We start from the raw sequence: 23,276 nt of genomic DNA, 5'->3' as shown, positions 1-23,276 counted from the left end.
ACTTCCTCTGAAACAATTCTTTTAAGATCATCTCACTCACTGCTTAGATCACTCCATGCAATTGCTGTGTGAGAAGGTTACATAGTTTCCTAGGTAATGTATGGGCTACAATTCTAGCGTTAGGGTTCCTGTATGTGCAAGGAACAGAAGAGACTTCTTTTTCCAGTGTCCTGTACACCAAATACACAAAACTGCACTTGGGATATTTGTACTGATTTTAGTTGTATACATTAAATCAACAAGTATTTATTGAGTGTCTACTAGCCTCGCTGTGTGAGAATACAAAGGAAAACCTAAGATATGGTCTCTGCTACATAAAAAGCTTATAGTCTTAATTACGGAGATGATTCTTACACAATAGTTGACCATTTGTGAATAAGATCATATATAATGAAGTGCTAAATTCTTTGGTGCAGACAATTAGAGAATAGTATATAATAAGGTGTTAACTGTGTGGTGTGTGCTGCCGTCCTTGCCATCAAGATGAGGGCTAAATGGCTGAGGCAGTGTAGCTCGTAGTAAATTGCAGGCACATTCTGCACCCGTAGATAACTGCACTTAGAAAATTAGAGTTCATAAAAATGAGAGCCTTGCACAGAGCAAGGAGTTCAGGAGATGGAGCTCAGCAGCAAGTCTCCCCACTTCATTGTGCCAGAGTGGTGTGGCAGAGCAAGAACGTTTGGATTCTTCTGCCAAAGGGTGTGGAATGGGACTTCTGTTTTTATGTTCTTTCATTTAATCAGTGAGTATTTGTTGGGCCCCTAATGAATAAAACACCATTCGGTACCGTTAGGGGGTACCGAAGAAGTAGGAGAAATGGGGCTCTGTTGTGGGCACATGTGCCCCAAGTTTGGAGTCAGAAGGCCTTTGTAAGCCCTCTGTAGTCTTGGCTGTGCCTTGTCTTACTTGCTGTATGACCTAGCAAGTCACTTAAGCTCTCTGAGCCTCAGTTTCCTCAGTTGTAAAAGGAGAATTTTCACTGCCTATCCCTTGAAATTATTGTGAGAATTCAGTAAGACAATGTACAGACCATAAAGCCAAATAGCAAAGCTTGCTGTTTTTCTCAATTGTTCACCATCTTAATTGGAGAGAAGTAAAAGAGAAGAGGAGATAATGTCTCAACTCTTTTTTTTTTTTTTGGAAGCAGTTAGGCTTAAGTGATTTGCCCAGGGTCACGCAACTAGTAAGTATCTGAGACCAGATTTGAACTCAGGTCCTCCTGAGTCCAGGGCTGGTGCTCTTTCCACTGCATCACCTAGCTGGCCCAGTGTCTTAACTCTTCAGCACCAGAAGACATTAAAGGAATAATTAGCAAAGGCTAGTGTGGTGTTAGTCAAGGAATATTTTTTAAAGCAACAATTTTTTATAATAACACTAATAATAGCTAGCATTTCTTTAAGATTTGCAAAGCACTTCGCATGTTTTCTTACCTGATCCTCAGAACCACTTTGGGAGGTAGATGATGTTATTATCCTTTATCTTACAAATAAGGAAACTGAGGCAGATAGCGGTTAAATGACCTTCCCAGGATCACACAACTAGTAAGTGTCTGAGGACAGACTTGAACTCGGGTCTTCCTGATTCTAAGCCCAGCAGTTTAGCTGCTGCACCCACCACCTGCGTTGCAATCTTTTAAACCCTATTTTGGAGGAGGAATGATAGCCATGACTTGGTTGAAAGAAGCAGTGAAAATGTTTTAGACTGGAGACCTACCTGTGTGACATCATGAAGGTTTGACTCTTGAGGGTGTATGTGAAAAGCCCTGGGTGGGGGGTGAAGTAGAGGGCAGAGATTGAATGGTGAAGTTGTGATTCAAGATGATCCTTGAATATTGAACCAAAGAATTGAGATTGACTTCACTTGGTGTTTGAAAGCCACCTTTGGTTCTTGAAGAACATAAGGAAAGTGATGTTGAGGCTTTTAGAAGATGGATGAGAAGCAGCTTGGGAACTCCTCCACTGATGCTTGTGTGAGGACATAAGAGATGACTGGAATGGTCCATTGTGGAGAATGTAAAGTGTCATTTGACAGAACTAAGTAGTGATTGAAGTGAAGACTCATCCAGTGAGAAGATTCTTTGATTTGGTGAAGAACAGGAGTACAGAGGAGAGGGAAGAGGTGAAGATCATGTGATGATTTAGGGGGACTAGGAAGATCATGATGCCCTTGGAAGTAATAGAAGGTCTGGGAAGGAGCACCATTGGGGGAGTTGGGATGAATTCCCTTTTTATTGTGGTGATTTTGTGTGTTATCATCTCAAGTAGTGATAGTCAGTAGATGAGTAGAGAGAGGATGAAAAGGCAGGGATGGATATGGAACCTGGGAAATGATTTTCATAGAAGTCACAAGCATGGGAATAGAGAAGCTTTCTGAGTGAGTGAATGCAGAATGAGAAGAACATGAGATTGGGGAGAGAGCATCAAGGATCTCCGGAGCATTAGGAGGTGGGGAGAGAGAGAGGATTGAGTGAAGGAACAGAGCCCGAAGCAAGAGGAAGGAAGAGAAGTGATTCCCCACGCTGTCACAGAAACTAGGGAAAAGAGCACGAGGAGGAGGCTCTGCATCTAAATCTACATTCAGTAACTCTCACTGTGTGACTGTGGGCAAGTAAGTCATTCACCTCTCTGGACCTTGGTTTCTTTTTCATAAGTTTAGGGGTGTGCTTTAGGGTTCCTTCAGCTTTAAATCTATAATTCCTAAAGGAAGGGACCGCAGGAAGGTTGAAGATTATCAGAACATAGAAAAGATGATGAACCCTGGCCAGAAGTCATGGCCAACTGTGTATTTCCTTAAAGCTCTACTTTCCAGTGAAATATTCGAGGCTCTTTGGCAAAGATTTGAACAAATCGGCAGGCAAGATGATTTCATGGCCAGAACACTGAGAGAAAGGAAGAGGAGGTATGAAAGACATGGACCTCAGTACTTTTTCTCTCTCCCTAGAGAAGGACTTTTCTTTAAAGAATCAACACTTTCCTTATGGGAAATGAGAGAACAAAGTCTTCACTGCCAACAGGCCTGTAAATCCCAGGCCAGCTTTTCCTCCTGAGTCTAGAAGTGGATCCAGTGGATAGCCAGTCTGTTCACATGCTGTGTCTAAGCTTCTTCTTTAAATGGAATTTTTTCCTTATTCTAGCATCAGTTGGACTTTACAAAATAGATATAGTTAGAAAAGAAGATGGGGGGAAAAAAAGCAAAAAAAAGAACACTTGGTTTTCCAAACACCCATACACCAGCTGAATGAAACCATAACAAAATTAAAGCAATTGAATAGTGTAGTGTCTGCAATTTGCAGGAAGAAAAACACATGTCACTGTTGTCCTCTGTGCTCCCTTTGGACCCATGTTTTATGGCCATCCGCAACTGAACTGAGAGTGCTCCAGGGGCATGTTTTGCCTTTTGGCGATGTTAGAAAATAGATCTGGCAAACAGCAGTCTTATGTTTAATTAAGACTTTGGAGAAAGATGTGTCATTTCTTATGCAATCTTACTTCTCCTTTTGGATCAGTATGCAGTGGAAGCCAAAGTACAGGTTCCTTCTAGCCTGAATTCTTAGCCCCTCTGGATCTTAATAGATAGATGCAGAGCTAAGAAAATGTGGGTTTTGAAATATATTGGAGGGGGAGATACTTTGGAGTCATTTGATGAATCATGTTGAAATGACTTCCTCTGCTTGGTTCAGAGCTGATGCATCACTCATGCAGATATTTTTTATTAAAGTGAGAGTATACTGTTATTGTTTTTCTTGTTAGTGGTATCATCACCATCATTACTGGTAATAATATGGCTAGGTACATATTATATTACATTATTATTGCATTATTAATAATGGCAAGGTACAAATATTGCAGAAAAATTGAGAGGTCATAGTAATTCTCAAGTTAATATGTAAGTTTAGTATTTTTTTAAAATTAAATTGAAACATGACTAATGTGAAAATAGGTTTAATATGAGTGTATATGTTAACCCTATGTCAGTTTACATGCCGTTTGGGGTGGGGGGGATGAGATGGAGAGAAAATTTGGAACTCAAAATCTTATGGAAGTAAATGTTGAAGACTAAAAATAATTTTTTTTAAAGTGAGTTGATAGTGAGTTTTTGAACAGTCGTTCAGGAATTGAGAACTCAATATGTAAATTTTAATTTGGTGATTACTTTTAAAATTCCTGACATTGAAAACTCTGATTTATTTCAAAAACATGCAAGTAAAAACAAAACATTAGTGTGGTTATTTGTTTGACAAATTCTTCTTTATTTTAGGAAAGGATTAATAATTATAATAGTATACTTCCTTAGTACGTTTAAGGTATTATTTTATTTGCATAAAGTATAGTTTTTACCAACATATATTTGACTTCTGTATAACTTCTCAGAAACTCATGTACTTGAATGGAATGAGGTCTGAATTATGAAACTATCACAGGCATCATAGCTGAGGCAGCACAGTGATGCTTGCATTGAGCTGGATTTGGCTCCATAGCCATGATGAAGTTCTTTCTCCTCCCTGTCTCTCAGTTAGTTTCCTTGATCAATCAGTTAAAATGTATTTTTTTATTATTAATTTGTTTTCAGTTTTCTGCAGTCAGTATGATAAACCTTAGATTTTCTTCCCCTCCCTCCCCGAGATATGCCATCTTATGTGGGTTCTACACATACATTTATATCAAACACATTTTCACGTTAGTTGTGTTGCATAGAACAATTAAAATGAATGGGAGAAGCCATGAGAAAAACCCAAACAAAACATAACATAACACTAGAGAAAATATTCTGCTTCACTCTGCATTCCAATTCCATAGTTCTTTCTCTGGATGTGGATGGCATTTTGCCTCAGGAGTCCTTTGGGAATGTTTTAGGTCCTTGCATTGCTGTGAAAGGCTAAGTATACCAGAAAATTTCCTCACACACTGTGGTTGTTGCTGTGTACAAAGTTCTCCTGGTTCTGCTCCTTTCACTCAGCATCAGTTCATATACGTCCTTCCAGGCCTCTCTGAAGTCTTCCTGTTCATCATTTCTTACAGCACAATAGTATTCCATTACATTCATATACCACAGTTTATTCAGCCATTCCTCAATGGATGAGCATTCCCTTGATTTCCAATTCTTGGCCACCACAAAGAGAGCTGCTCTAAATATTTTTGTACGCGTGGGACCCTTTCCCATTTTTACGATCTCTTTGGGATACGGTCCCAGATGTGATATTGCTGGGTCAAAGGGTATGCACATTTTTTAGCCCTTTGGGCATAGTTCCAAATTGCTCTCCAGAATGGTTGGATCAGCTCGCAGCTCCACCAACAATGCATTAGTGTTCCAGTTTTCCCACATCTTCTCTAACATTTATCATCTTCCTGTTTTGTCATATCAGCCAGTCTGATAGGTGTGATGTGGTACCTCAGAATTGTTTTGATTTGCATCTCTCTAATCAGTAGTGATTTAGAGCATTTTTCATGTGATTATAGATAGATTTAATTTCTTCCTCTGAAAACTGCCTGTTCATATCCTTTGACCATTTATCATTTGGGCAATGACTTGTATAAAATGTGTTTTTTAAAAGCATTGAGCACATTGGATAATTAAAGAGTCACACATTCTCTACCCACAAAGAGCTCACATTCCAGTGGGGGAGACAAGTGCATATGTAACTATGGAAAACATAAGTCTAAGTCGTTGACCATGAGGGGGCTTGGAAGGGAGAACACAAACAATTGGGAGGCTCAGGAGTGGCTTCCTTTAGAAGATGGTGCTTGAGTTGTGGATCTGAGGGGTCTGTGAAAAGGAAGATGGGGGGGAAGACCATGGCAAAGACACAGAGAAAGGAAATGGAGTGTTGTTCATGAGTGACAGGGAGGAAGGCATAGCACAGAAGGAGGGGAGCAGCCCCTGAAGAGGCCGGAAAGATAGGTTGGAGCTTTAAAAGCTAAACGTAGCAGTTTATATTTTCTCCTAGAGGCAATAGGAAACCATTTAACTGACTGAGTAGGAGAGTTACATTGTCAGATCTGTTCTTAAAGTAGATTTCTTGGGCAGGCTGTATAAGATGGATGTTAAGTGGGGAGAAACTGGAGGCAGGAAGACCAGTGCAAAGGCTGTTAGAATAATCTGGGTTAGAGGTGATGAGGACTTGAACCCATGCTGTAGATACGTAAATATAGAGAAGAGGTTGATTAAAAAAAGATGTTTTAGGGCAGAAACAGCAAGATTTGGAAACTAATATGTGGGGGTATTATGTGGGGTAGAATAATATTGAGGTTACACACCTGGGAGAAGAGAAAGATCATAGTACTTTTAACAGAAATGGGGAAGTATGAAAATGAGGGAAGGGTTTCAGGAAAAAGAAAATGAGTTGAGCTTTGAATGTACTGAGTTTGCGATGTCTCTAGGCCAGGCAGGTGGTGATGGCAGACAGAGGCCCAGAGGAAAGACTTTGGGTAGACACACTTATACACCCCTGTGAGTCATCTGAATGGATATGGTAGTTAAACCCATGGGAACTGATGAAGTGGCTGAGAGAGACAATAGAGTGAGAAGTGGGGTAATAATGAAGTCAGAATCAGAGTTGTAAGGAACCTCAGCAGCCATGGAGTCTAGCCCATATCCTGGAGAATAGTACCTGGAGTACTTAGGTCACAGAGCTTTTGTGAGGATCAGCTGAGTTTGATGACTATAAAACACTTAACAAAATTTAAAGCACTATTTGATTACTATCAATAAGTGTTAGCCAGTTATTGCATTGGATTCAGCTTTGGATAGGAGTCCTCAGGAATGTGTTGAATTTAATTTGAAGTTCCATAACTTTTATAAAAGGGAGAGAATTTAAAGAAATCAGTAAGAAATAGTGAAGGTATTAGAAACTGAGGTCTGTGAGGAAATGCCAAAGGAATTAAAGTTTGCCTGAAGAAGAGAAGACTGAAGAGGGTAAAAGAAAGGAAGGAGATGCCTATTGATGGGCAGTTATTTTCTTTTCCAGTGAGGAAAGGATAGAATGAATTTAATCTGCCCCTGAAGGAATTTTGATTGAGACTCATTTCCTGGCACTAAGGACTGTGAGACATTATTACGTATTAATACGTAGCATGGTGGACTCTCCTCTAGACATCATTAATGGCAGCCAGCAGCCAAAGAAGAAAGGTTCTGGTACACAAACTTGCTTATCTGCCTCTTCTCATTCCATAGTAGTTTTATGATACAGCACTAAAATTTCCTCATACTGAAGAGAACTTGGGATTTATAGTACCTTTTCAGGCTCTTCACATATGTTAGCAGTTAGGGATTGTCATTATTCCTATTTTAAAGAGAGAGAAACTCAATAAAAATGAAATGACTTATCCAAGGTCACTCCTGAGTCATTGACAGCATTCATCTAGAACAAAAATCTCCTGACTCCTAGTGCCAGTGCTCATCACCGTGCTGGTCTTAGGCAAAATGGTGAAGTTGCACCTTCGGCTGCACACGGACTCTCACTGAGAAGCAGGTACTTTTCTTAAGGAACTCTTTTATGTTTGAGACCATTCGCTCCCATAAGTGTATACATGTGTGTGACCTATTTACTTAGGACTTTCTTAGGTAACAGGAGCTCATTTGAGAAATTGAATTTATCTAAGTGGTAAGGACCAATAAGGACTTAATATTTTATACTTATCAGGGATATTTTTGTTTTGATTGGATACTTTCTCAAAGAAATAACCCTAATGGTACTATTTTGAGTACCATGGCAGGTGATAGGGTACCTTGGTATTCTTTAAATTGCCACTGTGGTTCGTGCCTCTCCTTGCTAAACTGCATATATATGTGCTTACAGCATACCTCTGCATTTTAGCATAGTAGAAAAAGCACTCTATTGACTCTGGGCTGGACCAACTTAGGGGATGACCTTGGTCAAATCATTTCTCCTCTGGACCTCAGTTTTCCCATCTTTAAAATGAGGGCATTCAATTCATTGGCCTGCAAGGTCCCTTCCAGCTCTGAATCTATTATCCTATGGCTAGATTGCCACCAGGGAACCCACGAGCCCTTAAGAATCTATGGTTCTGTGACTGTAAGTGGCAGCAGATTGAAGAGAACTCTCAGATAGCGAAAAGACACTCACGTAGTTAATGCTCACCACGGCCATGTAGCAGGGCCCACTTTCAGATCCAGGTCACTTAAATCCCAGTCCAACATTCCCTTCATTGGGTGATACTCTTTCCTTGGTTTAGTACCTTTCTTAGTGTGACCCTGTTTCCATGGAATTTTGCCCTTGCTTGTTGACTGTGTCCCAGGGGAGGAGGAGGAAAAATTGACTCACTGTTTGGTGTCCTAGGCTTTGGATAGGGACTGTCTTTGTTTGGCACGGGTGTCTAGAGAGAGAAACAGCAGTGTTCAGAGTAGAAACCACCCTCAAAGAGTAGGGCAAAGGCTGCTTTGGTTGTTGAAAAGTGGAAAGTTCCAGCTAATGAGGAACAGTTGAGAGATATGATGGCCACTGTACTTTTTGTGGGGTCTGCTCTGTGTAGCTGCCATGGGACAGTGATAGTGGAGGACTGCAGACAAGCAGTGCATTTAGTTAGTGTGCTGATGCTAAGCCTCTGCTTTCACACAGTGCTTCTTTCCCAGTAGCTCTCAGGGAGCCAAGGCCTCATCTGACATCACCTTCTGATTGTTGAACATGAGAAGATGACCTAGTGCAGCCCTGGGTGGTTGTTATTTTTTTTTTCCATGACCTTTGGGCTTCATCCATGTGTCTTTGTAAAAGAAAACTCCATCCTTAGAATGGAAATCTGCCTGCTCTGCTGATTATTGAGCATGGCGTTCTGTTGTTGTTACTGGGAAGTTACTTGGGAACCTCAGCAGAGTGAGTGCTCACACTACTTCTGCTGCCAGGAATCCCCCTTCATGGAAAGAGCCTAGAGACCCAAGTGACCGGCAGTAGCCAAGTGCCTACCAAGATGGAGTGGAGATGCAAAAGCCACATTGGTTTTGTGCCTCTTTCAGAAAGAGGGATTCTTTTATTCCTGGCTGATTCACTCCAGTATTCTCCATGTAGGGTAGCCCCAGGTGCAATGCTCTGACATGTTTGGATGTTGGTGCGATTGGTGGGTAAACAGTTAAGCCAGTGGCAGAATATTGCAGTTTTAAAAGTCAAGGGAATGGGGGAAGAGGGAGGAGAGTGGAAGGATTTATATTTTTCTGGTGACAAGGTAGAGGTTTAGGCATGTAGGTGATACTGCAAAAGATAATAAGTTCTAAGCTTTGCATCTGGCATGTGAATGCTGCTTCTTCACCAGAGGCAGAATACAGTATTTAATTAACCAACACACTCTATCTTAAGAGCTAAAGCTGTGGATTTTGTATGTCAAGTTCATTTTAAAGTAGGACAACTTCTTTTAAATAAGTTATATGGTGCTCATTGTGTGTATGTTTCTCTCTTTGTATTCATGTCCAGTTGTTGGCACCCATAATTGGTGACCTATAGGTTTGTTGATGAGAATATATTCTAGAAGGTATGTATTGTGACCACAAGAATCTTGGCACTGAGTGTCAGTGACTTGGCCTTTGAGTATGTTCACTGTTGAGAGTTGAGTTCAATTCAACAAACATGAATTACGCATCTATTCTATACAAAGCATTTTTCTAAGCAATGGAGGAGCAGAACTGAAAGATTGTATAAGACCTTTTGTTGTTTTTCCTTCTTTTTTGTCATATCTGACGCTTCATGACCCCGTTTGGGTTTTTCTTGGCAAAGATACTGGAGAAGTTTGTTATTTCCTTCTCCAGCTCATTTTATAGATGAGGAAAACTGAGGCAAACAGGGTTAAGTGACTTGCCCAGGGTCACATAGCCAGTAAGTGTCTGAGGCCAGATTTGAAATCACAAAGAGGAGTCTTCCTTACTCCAGGCCTGGCACTCTAGCCACAGAGTCACATAGCTGCTCTGTGTAGTCCCTTAAGACCCTTTTGATACTTGGTCACATGGCATGTCTACACAGAGGCATTACAAAAGGTAGAATGTGATGGGAACAAAGGAGAAAGCAGCCATGCGATGGGAAGATATGTGGAGAGAGATTACTTTCATTTGGAAGCATCGGAAGCTTTTCTGAAGGAGTTGGCCCATGAACTTCATGTTGAAGGAGAGAAAAGGGTTTCTGGAACAGAGGTGCCTTAATTGCAAAGAACAAGGCAAACAAAGGACTCCTCCCTTTTTCCTTCAGGGAAGGTGGGGCATCAGTTCTACTTTTACCAGACATTCATTGCTTTTTGTTGCTGGTCAGAACCATGGGTAAGTGTGTGGGTCCTGGGAGCCTCAGTTCAGACCATCTCTGGCTGTGGTCCCCTAAGGAGAATGGTTTACATCCTGAACTTTTATTTGGGACCAATCCCATGCAGCATGATCACCAGCCAGCCTCCCCACTGCCCAGCGGTTAGCGAAATTTCACTTGGCAGGGGCATCCAAAGCATGGTGAGCATCAGTCTGGCAAAGATGTTCTGTCTACCAGGGCCTTTAGTTGGGGTCCAGCCTTTTTGACATAGGAAGAAGAAGCTGCATTTGCCTAGGAGAAAAGCTTTCTTTGGAAACAAACAAGAGGCCACAAGCTCACTGCGAGATCAGGTTTAATAACCAGGTCTGGGTTTTCCCTTCACTCTGTCTGATCATGGCCTTATTCTCTGCTTGTCTCCTTCCCTCCAGATGCAGCATAACTGTTTACTATGGACTGGAGAAACTTGGGGTATTTTTTCTAATGTTTCATTAAGGACAGGTTTCTCTCAGGCTTTGCCTTCAGTTTGACTGCTCCTGACAGCATTTGTAATGTGGGCTGTTGAGAGATTGTCAGTCTGAGGGATGAAAAGCAAATGCAAAGGTTTGTTTTATTTTAAAATTTAGTAGAGACCAGGGGGAGGTAAGCCAGAGAACTTGGGAACTCCCCCATCACGATTCTGCTCTTATCCATGGAAGAGGAACGGGCCACAGATCCTACCCTAGCCTGTCCAGGTTTGGGGTCATTATTTTACTCTCCCTGTGACAGAAAGCACTGGGGAGTCGAGTGGTTTGTTTCATCTCTCTTTAAGAAAAAGTTAAATTTATAATCCCAGATCAGGCCTTCCCCATAACTCATTCAGCTCATCCTGTTAACTGTTTTAATATATGGCACCACTATTTCATTAAACAACATACAGGAATAATTAGTTCAGCAACGATGCCTCAGAACAAAAGCCCTTGATTTAGTCTAACTTTATAAGTTGGTCTCTTTTGATCTGCAAGAACACATCTGGGGTCTTAAAGAAAGCAGAGAGAAAAATAGAAAACGTTTAGTTAGGCTGCTGGTTAAGGTTTTCTAAGCACAGTAACCCTTTGGTACCAGGATTATAACTGGCTCACGGACTGCCTCATGAGGACTGTTGGGATTCAGGAATGTCACCTGCTGCCTATTTCTTACTAGTGGTGTTAGTTTCCAGGCCATTTTAGAGAGCATGCAGCCAGAGAGTGGTCTTTGACTACAGTCCAAAGTAGTCTGACTGTGTAAGTGGGATTTTCCCCACCTTTAACTCTCACTTCCTGATGGGGGTTTGTTCACTTCGGTTTTCCTGCTCACTCAGACTTGGCTACAGTGGGTTCTCTTTTAAAGGGCACAAGTCCCTCCTGATGCCCATGCCCTCTTAGTACTCAACCCTGGGTTTTCTTTGCTCTGCTGGACCAGGACTTACTTGCAAGGCTGAGTTTGAGGAACTGGTGGCTTCGTTCACAAAGTTGCCTGTGCTGTTGCAGCTTTCTGCAATTTGTTTTCATTCCTCACACAGGACAGCAAAAGGGCCATTTAGTATTATTTTTTCTTCCCATCGTCAGCAAAAACCCAGGTAACAATAGATCAGAGAATCCATGTGACTTTGACACAGCTCTAGGCTCTCCAGTAGGCATTTGTATCAGAGACTACCTAGCAGGGAAGTATTCTTTTTTTTCAGCACAAATCAGCATGGATAGAGGACAGCAATGGCTACCATAGGCAAAACCAATCTTGTCCCTGTACCGTGAGTCCCAGAGCTGTGTATCCATTTTCCTCTTCATATAATGCACATTAGAATGTGTTACAGCTTTTAATAATAAGTTGATTTTAAAGATGTTTAAGAAATGACAGAATTTTGAGTCTGAGGTGAATGAGAGGAAATATTGTACTTTAACTATCAAAAGAGAAGGGCAAGCTCTTTAAGCTATTTTCCCCAATTTTATGTTTTATTTTAAAATGCCATTTAATATTCACTATCTGTTTATTTTCCTTGGCGAGCTTTTAACTCCAGGGTCATGACCTCATAATGACCTCTTCTCTCCAGTCTCAATTGCTTCTGACCTACTCTATTAAGTAAAAAGAAATAACCGAACAGAAGGGTAACCAGATCACTTCTCCCACACCAAGGGAACACGCAGGCTTTAGGATGCTCTCCTTTAATCTCTCTATCCACACAGCCCTCATTTTAATTTGCAAAATTGAACCCAGATCGAGAGCAGTAAAGCCTGAATACGGTAAATATTCATGCCTCAGTGATCTAGAGTGGCTCCATTACATTTCTGAGATTGGGAGAATTACCTTTTGGATTATGTATATTCATGGGCTGATTTTTATTTGAGATATAATATTACTCACGTTGGGCTATGTGTCACACATTCTACCAAAAACAGACTTTTCACAAAGCTAGAAGTGTTGCTTATGCACTTAAGTCTTACTAATATGACCTAAAGTAGATTTCTCCCTTCCTTTAAGCTTTTTAAAAAATTAGTAGTAAATAATATTGTTTGGGGGGAGACAGAGTCGTGACTTCTATTAAAGACCTCCTAAAAAGTCCTTTTCTGGTTAATTTTTTCATATAGGGGACAATTCAAAGTGGTAGTATGATTTTTAAAGTAAATATGTTTTGTGGCTTTCTAAGATGTTGCCCGTGGTGCCCCACAATACTGACAGTTGATGAAACAGTGGTGCTTCTATTGTGAGACGTGTCGCCTTTTAAGCTTGCATTATAATCTGACACGTTGAATGTCCAAGGCATCTCAGAGATCCCTAAGCTTGATCATGGTCTATCCAGAAAGGATTTTGCCTCATCTCTGAGGGTCCGTAGTTAGAGTCGAGCAGATTCCCTCTTCCTCCAGAAATAAAAACAAACCCAAAACTTGAGTATTCTGTCCATTTCCCAGGGGTTTTCATGATTAGACCAAGTGTTAGGCTGGACAGGACCTCTTTGGCGCACCCCTGAGGTCCCCACAGTGAGTCTGAACTGTGTGTCAAGTACAGGCTGCCTCCAGGAAGGTGTCGATTTGAATCGTGTGTAGATTTGGTAGCACTTGGCCACGAGGGTTGGAATTGTGTTTAGGGCATTGTTCCATAAAGCAGAATGATAGTCATTTCATGCTGTTAGCCGTGGGTATCTTCACCTTTCGCAATCTGTCATTGATACTTATAGTGACTATAAAGAAGTGACCAGTCTTTCAAAATTTAATGGGGAAGAAAGTTCATTCTTGGTTTGCCTTTAGCAAAGGCTTTCATTTCTCCTTTTTGAACCAGGTGACACCTTTTTCCAAAAGTTTGTTTGTAGACTTAATTTTGGTTTAATTGGTGGTGATGGTGGTAGTGGTGGTAGTAGTGGTAGTGGTGATGGTGTGTATGTGTGTGTAGAACTAGATAGCTAGGTGGCACAGTAGATAGAGCACTGGATTAGGAATGAGGAAGATTCAGTGAGTTCAAATCTGTCCTCACACACTTATTAGCTGTGTGATCCTGGGTAAGTCATTTAACCCTGATTGCCTCAGTTCCTCATCTGTAAAATGAACTGGAGCAGGAAATGGCAAATCACTCCAGTATTTCTGCCAAGAAATCCCTTAAAGGGGTCACAAAGAGTTGGACACAACTCAGCAACAATATGCATACGCGCGCGTGTGTGTGTCTGTGTGTGTCTGTGTGTGTGTGTGTGTGTGTGTAGTTAAGAGGCAGTGTGGTGTAACAGAGGATTGATCTTAGAGGGAGGAAGACCAGGGTTTCAGGCCTGCCTCTGACACCTACTGATTGTGTGGCTGTGACCAAGTGATTTTACTTTTGTTTGTCCTAAATACTTCTCTAAGGCTCTAAGTTTTAGATTGAGTAGCCTGTCTATACTGTGAGAGCGGGTTCCCCACACACTGGATGAAGTCACAGGTCTAGTCTATACACTGAGATAACAGATAATTGCTATATAGTACACTCTTGCTGTTTAAGATGTTTTTGGGTTCTCTTACACCGTCAGTTTCTTAGTTAATAAGAGATGCCTTTAAAATGAGCCACTGGGAGTGGAGAGCCTTGAGGAAACAGGGAACTTTACTCTAGTCACATGGTGAGAACAACTGCTTATTTTTCTTGTTGGTTTAGTCATTTTCATCTTGTCCCTTGTTTTATGAGTACAAGTGACAGCAATTAGGAATCTGCAAAACATGAATGCCAACACCCTATTGTACTTTGTAAACCTCCTGTCAAATGATGTCTTGTCACATACAAAAGACATCTCAAGTCTTGGGGAGGGAGGGGGGTGGTGGGAGGTAGGTAGGGGGAAAAATTCTTAAGTTTTATGGTAGTGATTGTAGAACATTAAAAATAAATAAAATGAATATATATATATATATAAAACAAAAAGACAGCTCAAACTTTGGGCTGTTTTACTTTTAAAATGTAAATGAATAGACTTTATATGCCAGAATTTATATATTCAGTGTGTTATCTAAACCATTATACTGGATATTTGCATGGCCAGCTCATTGAATTTATCTTGGATCAGTAGTGTAGGTAGATCATGAGCTAAGTCCAGAATTGAACGGGGAGAAGAGAGCAGATGAATTGCACAGTGACCGCACTGACCACCCTTCTTCTCACCCAAAGAACTTTGTGAAACAAATTGCCTATTTTTATCCTCCTGCCTGTTTTCAGAAAGGATTGGAGACATCCATTTCCTATTTGGGGGGATGACAGAAAAGAGGCTTAAGAGAAGATCGCGGAAACTTATTTGTTTCTTTATCCAACATTTATTGAGGGTCAGTCAACTTTGTGGTCTGCATGTAACCATTTCTCTGAATTATCAGGAAGCCTTTCTGAGTACTCACATTGCAATTTTCAAAACTATCTACAACTTGACGTTCCTTTGTTGAATTGAAGATGGATTGATTTGAACAAATGAGATGATATGAAAATACTTGGAGGAAAGTGATGCTATACAAATGTGTTTTGGTGTTTATTATTATTGTTATTTGGAAGTGATTATAATCTGGGTTACTGAGCAAGTGCGGTTGTCAGTCCTAGGGCTTTGGGGCAACTTTATAACTGACAGTATTATTTATGGCTATGACTATAGCCAAAGTTTGGATAAAGAGAACTTCACAAAGTTTCTTCTTATGCTGAACACCCGTAAAATTTCTCCTAAATTTCCCTTCCTTCAACATTTAACTGCACTGGGTTCTAAGTAGGAAATTTATCCACCCATCAAGATAATTGTGGTACAAGTAAATAATTGTGGATCTTGGATAAATATAAAAGCCTGGCTTGTGATGGAATGCCTTCTATCCATTCCAGTTGTAGAAGCAATTGGACCAGAGGTTGAATTACGTGACCTTGAAGGTTCTTTCCTTCTCTGAGACTACGTAATTAAATGTGATTTCTTAAAGAGTTAAATTCAGCAAACATTTATTAAGCACTATGCAAAACACTAGGCTAGGTATGGGGATAAAAAAAATAAAGAAAAGCAGCATAGCCTCTAACTTACAGCAGTTTATCTATGAAGGTGTGGGGAATGCAGTGTGTTCACAGACAAGGTGAACAAAGGAGCAAGTGAGGGAGCAAGCAGAGGTCCAGGGAGCGTGCTCTAGCAAAACTTGAGTAACTAGAGAAGGAGTTCAAGTAAGAAGATGAGAGAACCTTCATAAATGAGGGGGCCCTGAAATAAAGACAAAGAGAAGGATGATTCCAGTGGGCTCCAAAGATGAAGGAATGCATCTACCAGGCACTGAGTATGGCCTGCATGAATGTGGGAGGGCAGGAGAGGCTAAGACAAGAGGAAGAAGCAGCTGATAACTGTGCAGAATATGAAGTGCTCAAGAGGGAGAAAGGAGAAATTAGGTTGGAAAGTGGCTTAGAGTTCAGTTTTGTAGTGTTTGACAGGCTAAGAACTTTGTAATTTGTTCTTAGGCAACAGGATGCTAGTCAATGTCTTTGAGTAAGAGAAGGAATTGGCTATTAGAAAGATTATTTTGACAACTGTGTGCAGAATAGATCAGAGAAGGGAGAAACTGGAGGTATGAATACCAGTTAGGAGGTTGTTAAGCTAGCTGAAAGATGATGGAAATCTATACTAATGGTGTCATATCATGAGTGGAGAGAGAGGGAAAAAAAGAGATGAAACTTGCCAACTAATTGGATATGAGAGTGAGGGGCAGGAGAAGTCAAAGACTCCTGAGCTTTGTAGCCTGCGTGACTGCTCAAACGTTAGGGCCATCAGGAGAAGTGGGGAAAACGGAAAGAAAGGCAGAGGAAGGGTCGATGAGACCTCTGGGGAGAGAGAGATGCAAGGTGAGAATTGAGAGGAGATGTTGGGTCTGAGGCTCCCAGTTTAGATTAGGAAGTCACCCACTTAGGTGTAGGAGGTAACTCCTGGGAGCAGAGGGGAGAGAATCAAGAGAAAGCAGAGAGCAGAGGACAGAGCACACTTGCGGGGTGGAAAGGGCCTGTGCCTGGGTTCAGCTCCTTCACTGCCTCTGTCACCTCTGGTGGCTTCTTTCCCTCCATGTTTTTTTCCTACAAAATTAGTCCTCCCTATCCTCAGAAAATTGTCATTAGGAAGGTTAGGGACTTTGAAAATTAGAATGACTTCTGTGCCAACGTAAGCTGATGTTATTTCTGCTGTAATTTGTACTAATAGTGAAGAAAGGCTGTACCTAAAAAAGAGAGCAAACTTTAATTCAGTTAATATACAAATTCAGAAATTCCGTATTACTTTCAAATTCATGATATTTTACTGTATTTAGTAAATTCAAATTGATTGAATGTCAATCAGAAAGCATTTATTAAATGTCTATCGTGCATCAGACACTGTCCTATGTTCAGGTAATACAGTTAACAAGAATGAAACAATCCCAGCTCTTACAGAGCTTCCATTTTAACACTGACAAATAATGATGCTCTCTGTTATAGAACATAGTGCCTTATTATTATAGCAATAATACTAATATCTAGCATTTGTACGGTGCTTTACGGTTTACAATGCACGTAAAAATGTCATATACTCACAAAACTCCTGGGAGGTAGATGCTGTTATCATAATGCCTATTTTCTTTTTTTTTATATATGTAAAAGTGTATTTTAATTCTTGTCAAAAGAAATTGCAAAGATTATACATGATTTCACAATGAGGATGTCCCAACACTGGCCTTGAATGAGTCATCCATTTCACTCCTTCTCTTTTATGTAATGACTCAGAAATATGGTATTATCAACAATGATTGTTGTGGCTTGTCGTCTCACGTTGTTTTTAGCCATGTATTCGCCATAGTCTATTTTCCCTTCCACAAAAACTCGAGCCCCTTTTTTCACATACTGAAAGGCCAGATCCCTGAGGCCCAGCCTGAAAACTGATATTCTGTGCCATGTAGTCCTTTGGCTGATATTGCCCTGTTGGGATGTCTCACTTTCTCCGGATCGCCACATCTCATTTGTGGCCAAAGAAAAGATTGTGGCTGGATTTTTTCCTTCAGACTGCCTTAGAACAGGATCCTGACCTACTCTTCCACGTAACTGGACATGATTAAGAGATCGTTCAAGAACTAAACTGGCAATTCCTTCAGAGTAATGTCTTGCAAATTGATGAAGTACCTGTAAAACAGGTCTTCAAAACATGGCTTGTATTTTCTTCTTAGCCGGTTTGGAGTTTCTTCCTAATGTGGAGGCCCATGAGTGGCGCCAAGCCCAGCAGATGGGGAACCCAGATGGAACGCCAATGCCAATTTTCTACACGAGGAAATTGAGGCAGGCAGAGGCTAAGTGATGGGCTCAGAGTTGTATAGCTAGTAAATGTCTGATTTGAATTTGGGTCTGCCATGCTTCAGGTCTTGTGCTGTATCGGCTGCACCACTTAGGAGTGAAATTTCTGTCTGAACAAGTGTACATTGTACAATAAACAGCATGCGTAGTTCATAGGACTGTCATCCTAGAGCAGGCCTGTATAACTTGCAGCCTGTAGGCCTCTTGCAGCATGTGCGTTCAAGGGGACCCTTGAAAACATAGAGGAAAACATCCTTTGAAGAGAAAATCCGTTGGCATGCAGGCCACAAGTTGTGTAGGCCTGTCCTAGAGAGATAAAGGACCTAAACTCTTCATTCCGAATTAGCTTGGCATGGTGGATAAGAGTACTGGACTTAGAGCCACAAGGTCCTGAGTTTGAATTCCCCCATCCCCTTAGACTTTTACTAGCTGCATTTAAAAGGAGGATAATAATTGCTCCCATTGCCCAGTATTGTTGTAGAACACTTGGCAAATGTGAAACTTTAACTAATGTCAACGTGATGTTCATGTTAACTAATATTATTGGTATTAACATTATTCATTCATTAAGCATTTATTATGAACCACTGGATGCAAGGCCTTGTGCTCAGCACTGAGCAGAGAAAGGTACACTTTTAAAAAACCAGAAGTGTTCTGGATTTTTGCTGTGCCTAGTCAGATATTCCAGGCTATCCCATTGACAGATAGGGAACTGAACACTTCTGTAGTGCCTCATGGTGTAGAACATCGAATGAGCTCTTTGGAGAGAGAACAGAGAAATGCATTCATAAGCTCTGCTTCATTTGGTCTTCAATATAATGGAGAAGACAATTGAAGCACACGCAATGTTAAGATATAAAGCAATATCTCAGCAAGTGCAAATCTGTGTCTTCTAGTACCAGCTGAATAACACAGACACTGAACAAATAGGGAAGTGTAGAAATCAGAGTGGGGATATCAGGATTAGGGTAATCTACCCAGGAAAGGTTAGTTATGACACAGCCCTGAAATTAAAAGGTATTATTGAACACATGGGCAGGGAAGTGGTAGAGTACCAGGCCTGGAATCAGAAAGACTTGAGTTGAAATGTGACCTCATATACTTACTCGCTGGGTGACCTTGGTCAAGTTACTTAACTCTGTTTGCCTCAGTTTACTCATCTTTAAAATGGGACTGTAAAATGAGAAGGAAATGGCACACCACTTCAGTATCTTTGCCAAGAAAACCACAAATGGAGCCACAAAGAATAGGACAGGACTGAAACTACTCAACAACAATTGAACACATACTATGCCCAGGAGGCAGCTTGGCATAGAGAATGGAGAGCCAATCTTGGGGTCAACCAAACCTGGATTTAACTCCTGCTTGTGCCACATATACTTTGTGTCCCTTGGCAAGTTAGTTAACTTTTCAGTGCCCTGGGCAGCTCTCTAAGATTATAAAGTGAGGCCAGGCAACAAACATTTATTAAGCATTTAGCATGTGCCAGGTATCATGTAAGTGCTGGGGCTATAAATACAAGCCAAAAAAAGACAGATCCTTATTGCAGATTAGGTGCTGATCTGCCTTAGCAGAGAGATCCTTACCAGGAGTTCTCTACCACAATGAAGTTATAAGATATAAAGGAAATATAACTAATTAGGGTCCCTCCTTTTGAGAAGCTTGCAAGATATAATCTTCCTCCTCACTCCCTGTTCCCCTCTTATTGGAAGGGGGAGGGGGACAAGAACTCTAAGCCTCCCTTAAAAAAAGGAGCTCAGTTCAGTCTCCTCATTTCTCACCTGGCTGTGGCCTACTTTGGGTCTTTCCCCAGCCCCTAGCATCTTTTTGTGTATCATTTTTCCTCATTAGATTGTAAGTTCTTTGAAGGCAGGAACTATCTTTTTTCATAGTTGACACACTGCCTGCCTGGTACACAACAGACACTTAATAAATGTTTATGGAATGACTGTAATGTTGCTGTGAAGATGAGGCTTATGCAACTATATATACGCAATTGGCAAGTTAGGTGTGGTGGTCCCAGTATGACTTGGTAAGACGTTTGTTTTGATAAAGTAGGCAGTAGGGAACCGATCTAGCTTTATGAGCCAGAGAAGAATGTATGTAATTGTTTTTGAGCTGTTCTAATATGGAAGCTGGATTTAGTGGAGCCTAGAATTAGACTGATTAAGAGGTTGTTGTAGTAAGCTAGATGTGGGGCAATGAGAATCACAGTCATAATAGATCACTTTCCCTCTGGAAAAGTGAAGGAAGGCACAAGTTTGAGAGACGTTTCAAAACAAAAACCAACAGAACTTAGACCTAGTGGATTAGATAGGAGAAGTGAAGGCAAGAGTCAGGTACAATTTGATGGCTGTGGTGCCATTGATTGCCCATTTCAGAGAAGTAAGTACAAAGGAGAAAGAGCCAAATTCCTTTTTTTTTTTTTTTTTTTTTTTTACTAATAATTAGTTGATAGTGGATTATCAGGTATAGATGTCTTGGAAATAATGTGGTTGAAGACATAGATTAGAGATGAAATTGAAATCTTAAAAGTCAGTGAACTCTCACAAAATAGTGAATTTAGAAAAAAAACTAAGGGAGCCACGGACTGAGTTATTGAATGAATGAATGAATAAATGAATGAAAAAGCATTTATTAAGTACTGACTATGTGCCTTCCCATGTAACTGTTAAGTACTTACTATGTTGAGTGCTGAGGACACAAGTAGAACAAAATAAGAGAGTGCCTTCTGTCAAGGAGGGACATACTCTAACTGGAGGAGACAACACATACAAGAAATTTCAGCTGCAGGTTGGATGAGAGGGCCTAGATATCCTAGGAGACGCTGACAGAGAGAATGTAGAAGGAGTGGTCAAGATTACAGAAGCTGGAGGAAAACATGGCCATAGGGAAACAATGTCAAGAATGGAAGGTCAGCAGAGAAGTTGAAAGCTGAGGAAGGGACTTCGGTCTGGCCTAGAAAGAGATCCGCTATCCAGTCATAGAAGCCAAGTTTCAGTCATTAAAGGGAAAAAGAAGGTTAGTTATTCAGTCATTGAAGAAGTGAAGACCCATCTAGCAGACCACCCCTGGACTCCTTGATTTTTGCTAGGGGCAGACCATTCTCACTTGATAATATTCAGTGTTGGTCTACTTCATCTTCCTCTGTCAGAGTGCCTGAAATAATTTCCATGTCTTTGGTTTTGTGGACTGATTTTGATGTTGACACACAACCATCTTGAACTCGAGCTGATTGAGTTTCTCATTATATTAGTCTGTAGATAAATAAAGTGAAAAGACTGTTTAATTATTAGTGGGAAAAAGCCATTAGAGGCATTTGGTTTGGCTTCCTGTTTCCTATTAGTCTTTCCAGTTATACACTTCTTTGAAAAATCTCCATAGTACTTTCCTTTGGCCTTCAAATAACACATTCCCAGTCTTTTCTTATATTGAACACATTTGTTTATCTTAAGGCAGAGTTGTTTGGGGTGCTTTTAATTTCTTTGGGCCTTACAGTTTGTTGCATTGGTTTTAATCAGTCCCTCTTCTACATACCACAAAAGTGTGCATTGTAAACGATGCCATAATGAAATCTCTTTCATGGAAAGCAAAGAAAGATTGCAACATACATGTCATCATCAGCAAAAGGGACTCCATTAGGCCCTACATAGAGCAGTCTAAATAGATGGGAACCATATTTTCAGAGCTTGTAGTGTAAGATGGATAATGTTGACCTGGACATGTATAAAGGATATGCAAACAAATGGGTGAAGATGGAATAAGTTTCTTCTCAGTAATATAATTGTTTGAGAAACTGAAGCATGTGGACCAGCTTGTCAAACAAACAAACAAACGAATAAACAGAAGCTCCCAGTGGTCCCAGAAGTGGCAAGCACGACATGATGAAATGTGATGTGGCATTCTGGTGTTTCCTTGGTGTAGAGTTCACATTCTCTCTTTGCTTCCAATAACTGGGTGCCTCGTTTGAGATCAAAACTGTGGATCTCAGATTTCACTCTGATCTTTCTGGCTTTTTCAGGGATACCTTATCGACCCTCTTTCCTGGGGAATCATTTTTAAATTCAGTGTCATGTTTTTGGTGGGGGTATTGATGAGATCTTTTCCCCATGTGATAAAAATGAAAGCTGTCCAAATTCAGAAAAAGTACAAACTAGCATGTCTGTTGTTGTTCAGAAGCAGCTGATGGCTCAGTGGGTAGAATACCAAGGCTGTACTCTGAAAGACGAGCATTTAGCACAGTGTCTGACACATAGTATGTGCTTAATAAGGATTGATTGATTGATTGAACAGCAGAATTGAAATCCCACCTCAGACATTTAGCAGCTGTCTGACGTTGGGCATGTGAGGGGAATTCCATACTATGTGAGTATTCATGTTTTACTGAGAATCCAAAAACATGGGTACTATGTCCCTTTGACACCCCTTATTTATAGCCAAGAATTTGAATCTTGGCTGGGGTCCTTGATTGAAGTAGAATCCTGATGTGGTTCACCTATGACCTTGTTGGTTCCATGGCTAAATGGAATCCATCTTGGAAAATATCCTAAATTCATTTTCTGAGAAAAAAGCTTTAACACATGAAGGTTCAGTTTTATTTATTTCATGAAACCCTGCTTGTGACTCATTTAGGGCCTTTGACCCATGTCCAAAACTTAGGTGTTTCGAGAGGTTGTCTCTGCTTTATTCTGTTTTCTGAGTCTTCTTTTCCTCAGGAGTAGTTACTCTTTTTCTCATTCCAACATTCTTCCATGTTAGACACAGGTTAAATAAATGTTGATAGATTGATGTTACAATGGGATCCATTTTGTAAAAAATGGGGCAGTCAACCTATAGAATTTGTCAGCTGATAGTCTGATGAACAAAATGAACATAATTGAATCTTTTTGGAAGATTGATAATCTTGTAGGTTCTCAAGGTTACCCACTGCCTAAATATTTACTGGTCCAGAATATACCTTGGAAGTTAATGGGTGTGTGTGTGTGTGCGTGTGTGTGTGCATGTGTGTGCGTGTGTGTGTGTGTGTGTTCATGTGCCCATGCATGTACAACTAGGTTATGAGGAGAGATAAACCTTACATTTACCTCTGTATTTTTTGGAACCCCGTGTCCCCATCACCATGGAAGCCAGTTCCTTCCTGCTTGCCTTCTTACCACATATGCTGCCATAGTCTCTGGAAAGGGCATTTATTTAACAGATGATTTTATTATTTTCCTCCCCATCTTTGTGACTTCTCTGGCCTCCTCTTCCATGTTAGTGTCTTGAGGGC

The 23,276-nt window shown here is 40.7% G+C and overlaps 1 protein-coding gene and 1 pseudogene across 5 annotated transcripts in view; one reads left to right on the top strand and one right to left on the bottom strand.

Moving 5' to 3' along the window:
• The window catches only part of EEFSEC (eukaryotic elongation factor, selenocysteine-tRNA specific), a 344,545-nt gene that overhangs the window by 155,907 nt on the left and 165,362 nt on the right, over window positions 1-23,276 (top strand). The window lies entirely within an intron of this gene.
• Window positions 17,331-17,863, bottom strand: LOC140497404 (single-stranded DNA-binding protein, mitochondrial pseudogene; annotated as a pseudogene).

This window comes from Notamacropus eugenii, chromosome 3 (assembly GCF_028372415.1).
Source record: "Notamacropus eugenii isolate mMacEug1 chromosome 3, mMacEug1.pri_v2, whole genome shotgun sequence".
NCBI classification, from domain to species: domain Eukaryota; kingdom Metazoa; phylum Chordata; class Mammalia; order Diprotodontia; family Macropodidae; genus Notamacropus; species Notamacropus eugenii.
Note: the sequence above shows the minus strand (reverse complement) of the source record. Positions and strands in the feature narration are given on the sequence as shown.